At 42.1% G+C, this 13460-nt stretch overlaps 1 long non-coding RNA gene across 1 annotated transcript in view; it reads right to left on the bottom strand.

Annotated features, from left to right (window-relative positions):
• The window catches only part of LOC137644066 (uncharacterized), a 63584-nt gene that overhangs the window by 12113 nt on the left and 38011 nt on the right, over positions 1-13460 (bottom strand). The window contains exon 2 of the long non-coding RNA XR_011045124.1: positions 10138-10231. This is a non-coding gene — a long non-coding RNA (uncharacterized lncRNA). The remainder of the gene's footprint in view (positions 1-10137; positions 10232-13460) is intronic.

Genomic DNA, 13460 nt, shown 5'->3' on the forward strand with positions numbered 1-13460 from the left:
TTAATTCCTTCGTCAAAGGGATGGGCCGATACAAAGGCCCTAGCCAAACCCCCAGCGCCACACCACCCACACCACGACGCGAGCGCCATCTGAACAACATCCTTCTGTATTGGCCATGATGGCTTGGAAAGGAAAGGGTGGGATCGTGTAAAATAAAGGGGAAGGGTTTCACCGGGCGCCACAGGTCTCTCCCCAGAAATAGATTTTTCCTTCGTCAAAATCCCTTTTCTGGGTCGACCTGTGGCGCCCGGTGAAAATGTACCAGAGAATGCCTTCCAAGCCCAACAATAACTACTAATTTAATAAGGGGAGAGAAACAACACCATGTAAAGAAAATCATATATAATTAAGGTAAGTAGGCATAAAACATAAACTAGCCACAGGGCATAGTGAGAGTAAGGTTAAACAAACATGATAACAGGGAAACCTCTGAGTATCAGAGGAAAATATGCAACAAAACTGACATGGCTAAGAATATCCCAACCTTATAACAAAACGGAAAACAATAATAGTTACAATCATATTAACCTAATATGTAATAAACTTAGGGCTAACGAACCACCAAGGAAGCGGCGTCGGGGTGCGAGTGGCGGGTAGGAGGGAGAAGATAAGAGATGGATGAAAGGAAGAACAAAAGATCAATGGGGAGAGATAAGGCTCCCAGCTGCAACCGTTGGGTATTTAAGAGCCTGTAAGTTCTTTAGATAGTGGCGTTTGAAGACCATAGGAGATTTCCAACCCGTGTACTTCTTAAGGTTATCAAAGTCCATATTCTGGAAATAGTTGATGGAGGTAGCTATCGATCGGATATCATGAGCATGGGGAAATGATCCCGGATTGGCTTGTTTAATGAAGTATAGGATCTGTTGCCTAATGCCACGTATGGAAATGGTACCTCCTTGTTCTCTGATAAACAAGGGGCCAGACGATCGGGTAGCAGTCCTGGCTAAAAAGGCCCTGAGAGTGGTGACCGGACATAGAGAAGTATCTTGGAGAAGAGGAATAATCTTCCAAGGGGACCACCTATTTTGGGGGTCCTCGTTCTTAGCTAGGAACGCCCTGTCTGGTGAAAGAAGTACCTCACCTGAAGGGAGGAAATCCATGTTCTCTGAGTTTCGTGAGAGAGCTGCTAGTTCTGAGATTCTGGAACCCGAGGCCAAAGCTGTTAGAAATAAAGTCTTCCTAAGAAGAGTGATATAAGAGCAGGATTCGTTGTCCGTGTCGGAGGCCAGTTTGAGGACATCATTTAGAGACCAAGAGACCTTTTGAGGACGAACCGAAGGTCGAAGCCTAGCACATGCTTTTGGAATAGATGAGAAATAAGACTCCGCCAGGTTAATGTTAAACCCAACCAGGAAGACTTTCCTCAGAGCTGACTTAATGGTGGTTATAGTGCTAGCTGCTAGGCCTTTGTCAAATATGGACCTAAAGAAGGAGATGGCTAAATTAGGAGTCATAACCGAATGGTCTGAAGTCCTTAAGAAATCCGCTAGTTTCTTAACCGCCGAATCATATTGGCGAATCGTTGAGTCCCTTTTGTCTGATTCTATAAAGAGGACATTATCTGGGTCGATGTTTGCGTCCCTACACGCCGCAAACTTCATGAAATCCACAAAGTTAGGGTTTTGGCTATCCTTGAGGAATCTGACACAGTCCGAGTTTGGACCACCTGGGTCAGTTTGGGGAATGGGATCCGGAAGGGACGGAGTTTCAACTCGAGGAGGAGAGGAAACCAACTGCTCTTTGGCCAGTGAGGTGCCACTAAAGCTACTGCCCCGTTGAAGGAGCGGAGTTTGTGCAAGACTTTCAGTAGAAGATTCACTGGAAGGAATAAGAAGATCTTCTGCCAATGGTTCCAATCCAGGGTTAATGCGTCCATGGCATAAGCCTGAGGGTCCAGGTTCGGTGTCACATAACATGGGAGTTTGTGATTGAGTCGGGTCGCGAATAGATCTACCTGGAGACCTGGAACCAGCCTGAGTATCCACCGGAAGGAGTGCATGTCCAGGGACCACTCCGATTCCAGTGGGCTCGTCCTGGATAATGAGTCTGCTATCACATTCTGGACTTCTGCTAGGTGAGTTGCTGACAGGAACCAGTCTTTGTCGGCTGCCAAGGTGAAGATAGTGACCAGGATCTGATTCAGGTTGGGTGATTTGGACCCCCCCCTGTTGAGGCAGTGGACTACGGCCGTGCTGTCTGAGACTACTCTGATGTGGGTCGACCTCGGAGGGGAGATTCTCTTCAGGGTCAAGAACAGCGCCATGGCTTCGAGAACATTGATATGGAACTGTCTCATGGCGGGTGACCAAGAGTCCTGAAACATCTGATGTTGGGAGTAACCCCCCCAACCACTCAGAGACGCGTCGGTATGAATTGTCACTTGTGGAGAGGGGAACTGTAGAGGAACCGACTTGGAGAGGTTCCTCCGATCGGACCATGGTTGTAGTCTCATTTTCAAGACAGAGGGGATCTTCGAGGTCTTGTCTCTTAAAGGTATTGTCGCCCTCTTTCTCCAAACTCGATTGATGTCTTTGAGTTTGGCTTTTAATAGGAGATCGGTCAGTGAGGCAAAATGGAGTAGGCCGAGGATTCGTTCTAAAGCTCTTCTGGACACCTGTTTGTGTTTGAGAAAGTTTCTGACCTTGGAAGCTATCTCCCTCACCTTCTTGGGAGGAAGGGAGAGCTTGTGCTTTGAGAGGTCCCAACGGATGCCTAACCATTCGAAGAGGCTTGATGGTTGTAGGCGGGACTTCCGGAGGTTGACTTGGAAGCCCAGTTTGGCGAGAAAATGGAGTACCTTCGACGTAGCTCTGTTGCATTCCTGGTGCGACTGGGCCCAAATGAGCCAATCGTCCAGATAGGCGACGATTTGTATCCCTTGGTGTCTGAGTTGCTCGAGCACCGTCTCCCCCAGTTTCGTGAATACCCTGGGGGCAATGCTGAGACCGAAGGGCATGACTTTGAATGCGAAGGCTCTCTTGCCGAGACGGAAGCCTAGGTAAGGAGAGAAGTTTCGAGCTACTGGGACATGATAATAGGCGTCGGTAAGATCGATAGAGGTGGTGACGGCCCCACGGGGAAGTAAGGTCCGTACCTGAGAGATAGTCAGCATACGGAACTTGTCGCAAAGGATGTAAGAGTTGAGCTTCAACAAGTCCAGAACTACCCTCAACGCCGACGAGTCTTTCTTCAGGACTGTAAACAGGCGGCCTTGGAATTTCAGGGATCGAACCCGCTTGATTGCTCTCTTCTTGAGTAACTCCACCGTGTACTCTTCCAGGATGGGAGTGGGTCTCTGGAAGAAGGTCACCGGTGGAGGAGGGGATCCCTGTGACCATTTCCAACCCAAGCCCCTTGATATTATGCTGTGAGCCCATGGACTGAAGGTCCAATGGTCCTGGAAGTGATAAAGTCTCCCTCCTACCGGCATCACATCATTGGGAGGGAGTGAACTTAGGGCCCCTCTCTCCACGGGAACCCCTTGCTCTAGGCCCGCCACGTTGGCGGAACTGTCCTCTACCTCTGAAACTCCCTCTTTGGTATCCACGAAAGGAACCGGAGGATTCGTAGGCAGGGTTGTATGCAGGTGAGGGCATCCAAGAGGGGTTGGGCTGTGTACCAGGGGGAGCAGCGAGGTAGACTACCTGCTGAGGAGGCGCCTGTTGTCGAGAAGTCGAGGCCGCGGAAGGCTGTGGGGACGAGGTACCCCGGGCCGCCTTGTAAGGACTAAACCTCTGCTTCTTCTTGAAGAACGTGTGTCTCTGGGGTTCGAACCTCTTTTTGGCTGAGAGACCCCACCTTACCTGCAAATTCTGGTTTGCCCTCGCTGCGTCCTGAAGAACCTTATCCACCTCGGTCTGAGGGAAGAGGGTCTTACCCCAGCAGGAGGACGCTATCAGTCTGTTCGGCTCATGCCTGATGGTGGCCTCCGACAGAACGAACTTCCTGCAACTAACCCGAGCTGACCAGAAGTCATGGAGATCTATTTGGTAGGATAGCAGCTGGTTCTTTGTGGCGACTCTGAACAGCGTTTCCTCTGGGTAAAGAGATGCTAGGGACTCCATGGAGGTGATGGATTGGAGGGACCTAGCAAGTCTAGTACGGGTCTCGAACTCAGTTTTGAGAAGACTCTCTATTAATCTGGGAAGCTTCTCAGAGAAAAGAGTAGAGGCACAGTCCAGGTCTAGTTTTCCCACCGTGAAGGTAGAAGCCGCAGCATCCCAGGCTGCCGAGGTACCCGGAATAAGCAAAGAGGTGGGGTCCGTCTCCTTGAGAGCCGGCATGGAAGAGCCTTCCTTGATGGCCTGTATAGTCAGCTCTGTGACTTTGTCTATGAGCAGCAAAGAGATGGAGGCCGCTGTCGTAAAAATAGTGTAGGAACCTTTGTGTGGGGTGAGCTTGGAGTTAATACACCCCCACTCTGATAGTGTTCTGGCCCAGATAGTCAGGGCCTGCTCTTTTGGAAATATGACCGTTTCCTTCGGTACCTTGTCCATACGGACCAATGCATGTTCCTTTAACCGTACAAAACCATTGAACGGGAATGCTAGGCCCGGGGGATAGAACTCCAGGTCCTCTAGAGGGCGGGTGCCCATGCCCTCCAGAGTTAGGGAACCATCTACGAATGGAGCATGCAAGGCAAACCGCCAAGGATTATTTTTATCGAAGGGCGGCAGCTTCGATGCGTCTGGAGCAGAAGGGGGAGGAAACTGAGTTCCGGCGCGGATCAGAGTAGCCATCATATCCTTAATCTCTGTTATTGCACCAGAGTGATGTTGAACTTGATCCCTGACCAATCCTTTGATCAGTTGGATGGGGAGGAGATCAGCCCAGGGTACCTGAAAGTCACCCGTTGGTTTTTTCTTGGATTTGGTAGACTTAGACTTCTTAGGAGTAGTGGTTTTACGAGGAGCAATATGAATATCAGGAGCTGTCGAGGGTCCGGGGACCGGTGACGTTGATACTGGCAAAGCTGAAGTCTTTATAAGTTCGAAGTGGCTTCACCTTGGGTCGTACGGAGGCAGAGGGATCCCGAGGAGAAGCCTTAGAGTTATCAAAACCTAGAAAGGAAGAGGTAGGAGAGGGAGTAGGAGAGAAAAGGGTTTCCACCAACTCGGCACCACTTACCTGCTCGTCCCTGGGTTCTACGTCTATATCCAGACCCGCCATGTCCATCGGTACGAGGGGTTCGTCCTCCACGGAAATGGTAGCCCTGACTTCTTCAATTAAAGGGGCAGCAAGGTCAGGGGAGACTGCAGCAGTAGTCGAGCCTGGGAAGAGGCGGGAGGCCATGTCCCCATCGAGGAGATAGGGTGAGCCAGACGGGGCATTCCTGCCAAAGCCCAACACCCACGGACGAAGAGTAGCCCTTGCTGAACGAAGAGAGACATCATCGGCCTGTAAGATTTGCAGTGATTAGTGATGGAGGAGGGGGTTTGCCCTCCCAAATATACTGTGTATATCATATTCATGTCTATATTAGTGTCTGCCAACGAGAAATAAGGAACAAAGGGAAAACCCACTTACATCATCATTCAGCAGAACTGACGACAGCTCGTAACAGAGCGAGCACAAATCCGGGAACCAAACTGGGTATTGGGCCTGTCCCGGTTCCTGGATAAAGGGAATGGAGCAGTGAGCATGAGACCGGCAGAGGTCATGCCCCACGGGGTCGCTGAATGAGGCAGGGCATCCTTCAGCAGTACAACGGGCCTTCTGTAAAAGAAAGGAGACATGAGTCTGGTGTTTCTTGAAACTCTGATAAGGGGATAAAAAACCTATTATTTTAGAGGTCCGGCACTCACTGAACTCCCTAAGCACCCATATTGCATTGACTAAACAACCGAATATTAACTTTAAGTTGATACTGCCCCATACCATTGTTGGCACTTTAATATTCAATTGTCTGTATATTTGTAATGCACCTAATGTCTGTTAATGACATAAGGATAATTAACTTAAAGCAATCCGCCGACCTCCAAGGGTCGGGGAAGCAGTGACATGCCCTTAAAATAAATATAAACACCAGCCTTAGCTAAAGGCAAGGCAAATATAAGTGTGAAGTGTATGGGCGACCTCCGGTGAAGCCGGAGCTCCGGTGAGGCCGGAACGTAATGAAACGTCCTGAATAAAGGAGTCTTAGCTAATTAGCTAAGGCAACTATAAGTGTGAAGTGTTTGGACGACCTCCGGTGACGCCAGAGGATAATGAGATGCCCTGAATAATTCAATTGTGGCTAATAATTCAATTGTGAAAGATAAAAAGCTAAGCCGCAGCTAAAGTCTAAAGCTTAGATTATAGTAAAGCGTATTTACGATCTCCGGTGAGGCCGGAGGGAGAAGAAAGGTCCTGAATAATTATTGTGAATAACAAACACAGTTGTAATAACAAAGGCTATTGCGGATATGGCCGTGGCCTGAGACCGGAGTAAGGGCCACCGGAGGGTCGTATCTAAACAATATGAAGCCCGTCCCATGTAGTAAACAATATAAATATAACAATAGAACGAAAGTTATTGAGAATCCCTCATGGCGGAGTATAACTCAAGGCGGAGTGGAAAACGTTCATAACTACTCCCGAGCCGTAACAGGGAGAGGACGAAACACGGACCAAAATAACGCTAACAATTGAAAAGTCACGAAAAATAAATAACTCGTAAGTTATCATCCACCCAGAGGGAGAGAGGTGAGGGAGGGAGAACCCGTTGAACGCACAAAACGGAAAACGGGAAATCCGCTCCCCCACCGGAGCTAAGAAAGAAAACGAGAGAAAGGGGTAACTCGTGACTGCGAACAGAAAACGGGGACCCCAAGCTCTAGCTCTCTTAAACACAAAAACAGGACTAAAAAACACACAACACTATTATAAACGTATAAAATAAACCTGTACATCCATAAAACACTACAATCGAAGAATAGCAACTGCTAAAACTTAAAATAAATAGCACAGTCGAGTGACGAACGCCTCGGAGGGGCGGGTACTAAACAAATACAAAGCAAAATCGCTATCTCGTTCGTAGGCTGGACTTACTAGCAAAAAGTACCATGAGCACAAAAAAAAAAAAAAAAAAAAAAAAATAACAAGGCCAGGGACTTAACCAAGAACCTAAGTGACAGAGTACTAAACGGGCAGACAAAGATGAATTCCCAAACAAGTGAACAAACAATGGCCGCCATGAAAGGCCAGACGGGAATAATAAAACAGACTATACTGGATATAAAACAAAAGCCCGGTACAATAAAAAAACTGTCAAAACAAACTATGGTACTTAACATTGGAATGTGTGAAGATGGAGCTTCGGACATGACAAAATAAATCCACGATTGATAAAAAAGACCGAGAGCACAACAAAACAATTCAACACTTTGGATTCCAAAAAGAAGGATGTAGTTCAGATGGCGCTCGCGTCGTGGCGTGGGTGGTGTGGCGCTGGGGGTTTGGCTAGGGCCTTTGTATCGGCCCATCCCTTTGACGAAGGAATTAACTAAATGGAAGACAACCTGTGAATAGTGGATTTCACGCGCCTTTGCTTTATACACGACACCCAAAAGGTGCTCGCGCGAGGGTTGTAACCTCAGCATTCCATGCTTTTATCTTTCTCTGGTATAATTGGAAGGTTTTATCAGAAAAGATATACAAGAAGGACTTTTCACCGGGCGCCACAGGTCGACCCAGAAAAGAAAAGCATAGACATACTAATGTCCTTAGGGTGAATATCCTTGGAAACCCACATGAGAAATTATTACCATTAATAAAAACTACCGGTAGTTATCGGCTGATATTGATTTTATCAAAGTATTTAATTCTCCAGATATCTATAAATAATCTAAATTAAAATTCAATTTCCTCCAGTAACCATTGTAGCAAAATTATTTTAACTATTCCTTAAAGAGGGGACCAGCTGGAAGCCTTCAGAAAAACTAATATGTAAAGGAAACTAAGCAGAGAAATCAACCTTGAAATCATCCTTATATCTCTCAATTAATTTCGACGGAGTGACAGTTAAGTCCGACATCATGATATAAATCCTGGGTAAATCCGGGAAAAAACACACACCAAAAAAGTGAACTGCACAAAGCAAGTGCTATGAAAGGAGTGACGTCACTGGCGTGGGTTAGGTTAGTGGTAGTAGTGTTGATTGGCACCATGCTGTGGTGGGGGTTTTAAAGAGGAGATATCTAATGGTGCGAGACCTCTGGTTGTGAATCATCACGCCCCAGTATTATATCGACACCTTATATAGGTGAGCGAGCTGGGTTCAACCTGGCATTCCTATGCAATTTTTTATCTGGTAATATATAGCAGTTATATACCTTAGAAATGGTGCTAAAGGAGCATTTCACTGGGCGGCACAGGTCTCTCGCCCAGAGATAGATTTTTCCTTCGTCAAAATCCCTTTCATGAAAAGAAATATAAATTTTGAGTGTCTAAATGATCATATTTCAGTACCAGATTAGGAATAAATTTTGTAGAAGCCTTAATTACTTAAACACACAAGCATTTCCAACACATCAAACCATCAACAATTAGCCAATGATAAAATATCATCCTTCAGCAAGATCCATGATAAGCAACTTCAGAAGATTTTTGTTGAAGTATCAGACTATAGATTCTCAAAGAGAATAACTTTCTGGAGAGAAACTACATACTAATCAGTTACTAACAACATAAACTTGATAGCTTAGTGAAGTTTACCACTGTACTGCCAAGCCTGTCTATTAACATAAGGTAAGAATTTTGATCTAACCAAACAACGTATATCATGTGCAAGTCTCAAGATTATTTAACATCATGAGCAAACTTCACATACAACAGAGCAGGAAAGTGGGTCTAAATTACTATTGCTGAATCTTGGCTATTCACAAGCAACCTCTAAGCTGAGAACTCCAAAAAACCATAACAATCATCATAGGTTTTATGTCATCAAGGTACATGAGATGTGTTCTAATTAAAAGCAAACCTTAATGACCAACAAATATTTACAGAATAGGAAAGCCTACTGGAAACTTAGGATAGAAACAAAACCTTATAACATAAGCTAAAACACATGGTAAAAAAGCAGGAATTGTTGAGTAGCTTTCCAATCTATCAGCCTTAGTCCAATATCCACAGGTGCCACCAAGAGCATGCTATCAGAGAAATACAACGAAGAATATATCATTGTATAAAAAATATCTTCAGCCAGTACTACCTTACCTAATTGAGAAACTTGTCATAAGTTAAACTTGATATATCAAATAAAGTCAAGATCAAATATCTGGACATGTGAAAACATAGTTTTAAAAAACATACACTGTTACACATATAATATTCATAAAAAGAAGAAAAAACTTACCAAAAGATACAATACAATAATATTTATTTGCAAAACATTTAATCATTTAATACTACTGTATTACCAAAAGATTTAGCCGACAGGTTTTCTGATTTATAATAGTACTATGATCAAGAGATTGTGTCACTTCAAATGCTATAAGGAAATTATGACAAATACAGTACAAGCATCTTGGTCCGATCAATTTTGAATTAAGTGGCACACAACTGAAAATTATATGACCTTTTTCTAGTCTTGATAAAGAAAAAATATTGATAATATTCTTATACCTCGTACATAAATAAAAAGAAACATAAGTGAAATAAGTAAAATTTTCAATTGATGACAGCACATTAGTAAGAAGATTTAATATTGAGGCATCTAGTAAATTTAGTATGACACAAAATAGCAAAAGACTGACATGATGATCAAAGTTGTGAAAGTGGTGATTCAGTGAGATTTCAAGTTGCAAAGAAAGTGCTGTATAACTTAATTTTACGCTTTGTTCTTTGTTGAAATTTTCAAATAAAAAATTGGAGAGTAGCGATTACAATTGTTAAGACTTAATCAGTATGATGTAGAATTAAAACTATTTGGCACAGACAGCAACAGATTTTAGGAATTATAAAAAATATCAGTTTTGCAGTTGAACTCTAGCAGCTAACTTTCAACAGATTAATTAGGCGATATTAGGGTACTTAGACCCTCGCTTTAAATAGTTCTACACGAGAATTTTCAAAAATTATTAATTCTCCCTACACCTAAAACTATGATGCATATTTATTTTTTTATAGAATTCATGAATCCTATATTTCACTTACACAATAGAACTTTAGTTTTCTTGTAATTAATGGACATCACCATTATATCTGCTTTCAGTCATTTGTTATTCTCAAGCAAGCGATGAACTGTATCCTGAAAATAATATTTTATGAATTACTCATCTTACAATTTAGTACAAATATAAGCTTTGATAGGTAAACTGACACATAACAAAAGATCATATAAAAATTGTTACTGGATGAGAATATAGCAAAAAATAATTTTTCTTTGAAGAGCTATTCTTTCATGAAAATGAATGGAAACAAGGATGCACATTCATTGGATTCAGTTTATAAAAATCTGTATCAGGTGATCTAAATGAATAATTTATATTTTACAAAAACAAAATAATTTTTATTCCTGAGTTTGCTCAAAAATAGTGTTCTTAGATGGAAACTAGCTTTAACAAATGTAAATTAGGGTATCAATCATCATGCACAAAATTGTCAAGAAATTATAACGACTGTTTCAAGTAACTGGATGATTAACATTTAGAATATTAGATATAAACTCGTTAATTATCATATCCCTCTATTATTATTTCTTTAAACTGACAAATACAAATGAGTAAAATGTTCTATTTACAAAAGATCTAATTGGTAGCCTACAAATGTTACATTTCAGTATTGAATTGATTTGTTTATATAACCTTTGTGTAATGTACATAAAAATTTCCCATTTACAAATTGCAATATAAATCAAACAAACCCTCTTATAGTAATCAAGCAGCTAAACTTGCCTCAAACATCAAACGAGGGGTCCCAGGTCAAATCAGTTTAAGCATAACTATTGGTCATATGGGAAGTGAAATAATAGACTTACAAATAATCTATATTACTATTTTTTGATAAAAATTTTATGAATTCCAAGGCAACATTACAATTATTAATTATTTGACAAGAATCATACTACAGGTTTAAGAAATATGACAAATTCGGAGATAATTTGTATATTTCCTAACCATACAAACCTTAGCTATTTAAATTGGGTTTACTTTCGGCGTATCTGAAATTGACGAGCCAATAGATTTTTAACGAGGGTTAACTACCCCCGCGCTAGTTAGTAGGGGGTAGGGGAAGGGATAGCTTGCTACCCCTGGCCCCCACACACACCGGTGAGTTGTCTCACTTCACCTAGAGGTAGGACTTGTCTTGGGGGACAGGGCTGGCGGGCAAATATGTGTAAATAGCTAAGGTTTGTATGGTTAGGAAAAATACAAATTATCTCCGAATTTGTCATTTGTTCCGTAACCGAAATACAAACCACGCTATTTACATTGGGTGACTTACCCCTTAGGAAGGGTGGAAAGTCCCCAGCCTTACTGGCTTTGGCTTTACCCGGGGACTCAGACTCCGAGTGAGCAGTACTCGAGAAAAGGAGTCCCTACGCCTCACAAGTTCCTTGCTCCGCAAGGGACGTGTGGCCTACATAAGCTGTGTGTGGAGGAATAGAGAGTGACTCATCCCAGGAAGTTGACCTCGAGTCCTTTAGATAGGAATCTACTATGAGATTCAGGGCCTCTGTAACACGGTTTTTTCGCAATAACTTTTTTTCTATGAATTTCATAAATATAACGCTTATTCAGAATGCACATTATATCCACACATAAATTTTGACTATATTCTGCATTACGTAGGTTGAATAAATTTGGTACTTTATTAAGTAAAAGTGACGATTTTTGAAGACGGGCCAACTTACTCAGAGAAAAGGTTTCGAACGCACTCGTTACGTAACTTATGACGGCATTTCTTCTCTCTTTCTCGATCGATGATTGGTTATACGTAACGAAGGCTATACCTCTGCCAACAATAACACAAAAGTGTAAATAAAAGCAAAGCAGTACACCTTTATGAACTCTGAAACATCTCCACTGAGAATTGTCATAATGAACAAACGAACAAAATATGTTAATAAATACAAAAACACTTCGATTATTTGTCTAACTCCCAAAATAAGTTTCCTAAGAAATTACAGTCTACTTTATAGCTCACAATCAGACTGACAAGGTGTAGGGAATAGTTGGTAATTTTCAAAAACGTAGTAGACAAGCTTGATTTGATAACTGCTACATCCAATGTCAAGCAATTTTTATTTATTGTCTATCTACCGATCTATTTACTGTAAAAAAAAAAAAAAAAGCTGGTACTGCATTTTGCTTTAAACTTTCACCAATGATTATCGTCAGAATGATGACTTCATGAGGCTCCACCCACTTTAGCCTCGTTATAATTCTGGCTAACACTGAAGGCTATCATGGGCATTGTTGGATCAGAAAATTAAAATTCTGGCTATAAAAACTTATTTCTCGAGTAGTTGTAAGAAGTGCTAAATGATCCTCAAGGATCCAAGCAGTTGGCCTAAATGTTTAATTCATGTATACTACTGTTGCGGGACTACTGCTACTACTACGCTAGCACAGATACCCCACCCACATTTATGTATCGTTCCGCCATTCATAAAGTCTGTGTCATTTTTTTTCACTGTGCAATAAGCCATGGCCTCCTCAGAATTTAAGTTTTATATTAGATGATAGGCTATTTCATTAAGCTGACAAATTTATGACAACTGGGTATGTTATTGCCGATGTTGAAGCTAAAGATAAAGTTTGGTATCATTCCTTCATTGCATTATCATCTTTACTACTATTTGTTTTGCTAAATGTAGTAATTATTTTAAAGGATAAATGAATTATGTTCACTTTACTCCTGTAAATTCCCACAAGATGTACAAATAAAACTCCTAAAACTATTCATGATTTATTTACAAAATGCAGTCATGACCAAAACATAGCCAACACGGTCGTAAGGCCTAAGAAGAAGAAGAAAAAAATGATATCGGATGATCCGTTGGTCTGATGGAGAGTTTAGCACAAAATTCTCATTTTAACAAAAATAGTTATATCAAGACTGTTTACATACAATCTCTCTTTCTCTCTCTCTCTCTCTCTCTCTCTCTCTCTCTCTCTCTCTCTCTCTCTCTCTCTCTCTCTCTCTCTCTCTCTCTTTTGGTGGCATAGTGAATAGTTAATGGAAATGTTCAAAAGCCTGAGTGACATTACAAATATTATAATCACGTTATGCTAAATACAAATCAGACCATAAACATTGGATCTAAACTAGAAACTGAATAATTACCTATTCAGGCTATAGTAAATATGGCCACGGGCTTTCTCTTGACTGTATAAAGTTGCAAGTCGTAAGATAAATGCAGTTTTGCAACCACAGGGGCAATTCCAAATCCTGCTAGCCATTCTTGACTGTTATGGGTTCCAGAGCCGATGGAAGAAGGTGAATGGGTGTCCGGTGGATGGGCGGGGCAAAAT

The sequence above is a fragment of the Palaemon carinicauda genome, chromosome 7 (genome assembly GCF_036898095.1).
Source record: "Palaemon carinicauda isolate YSFRI2023 chromosome 7, ASM3689809v2, whole genome shotgun sequence".
Lineage (NCBI taxonomy): Eukaryota > Metazoa > Arthropoda > Malacostraca > Decapoda > Palaemonidae > Palaemon > Palaemon carinicauda.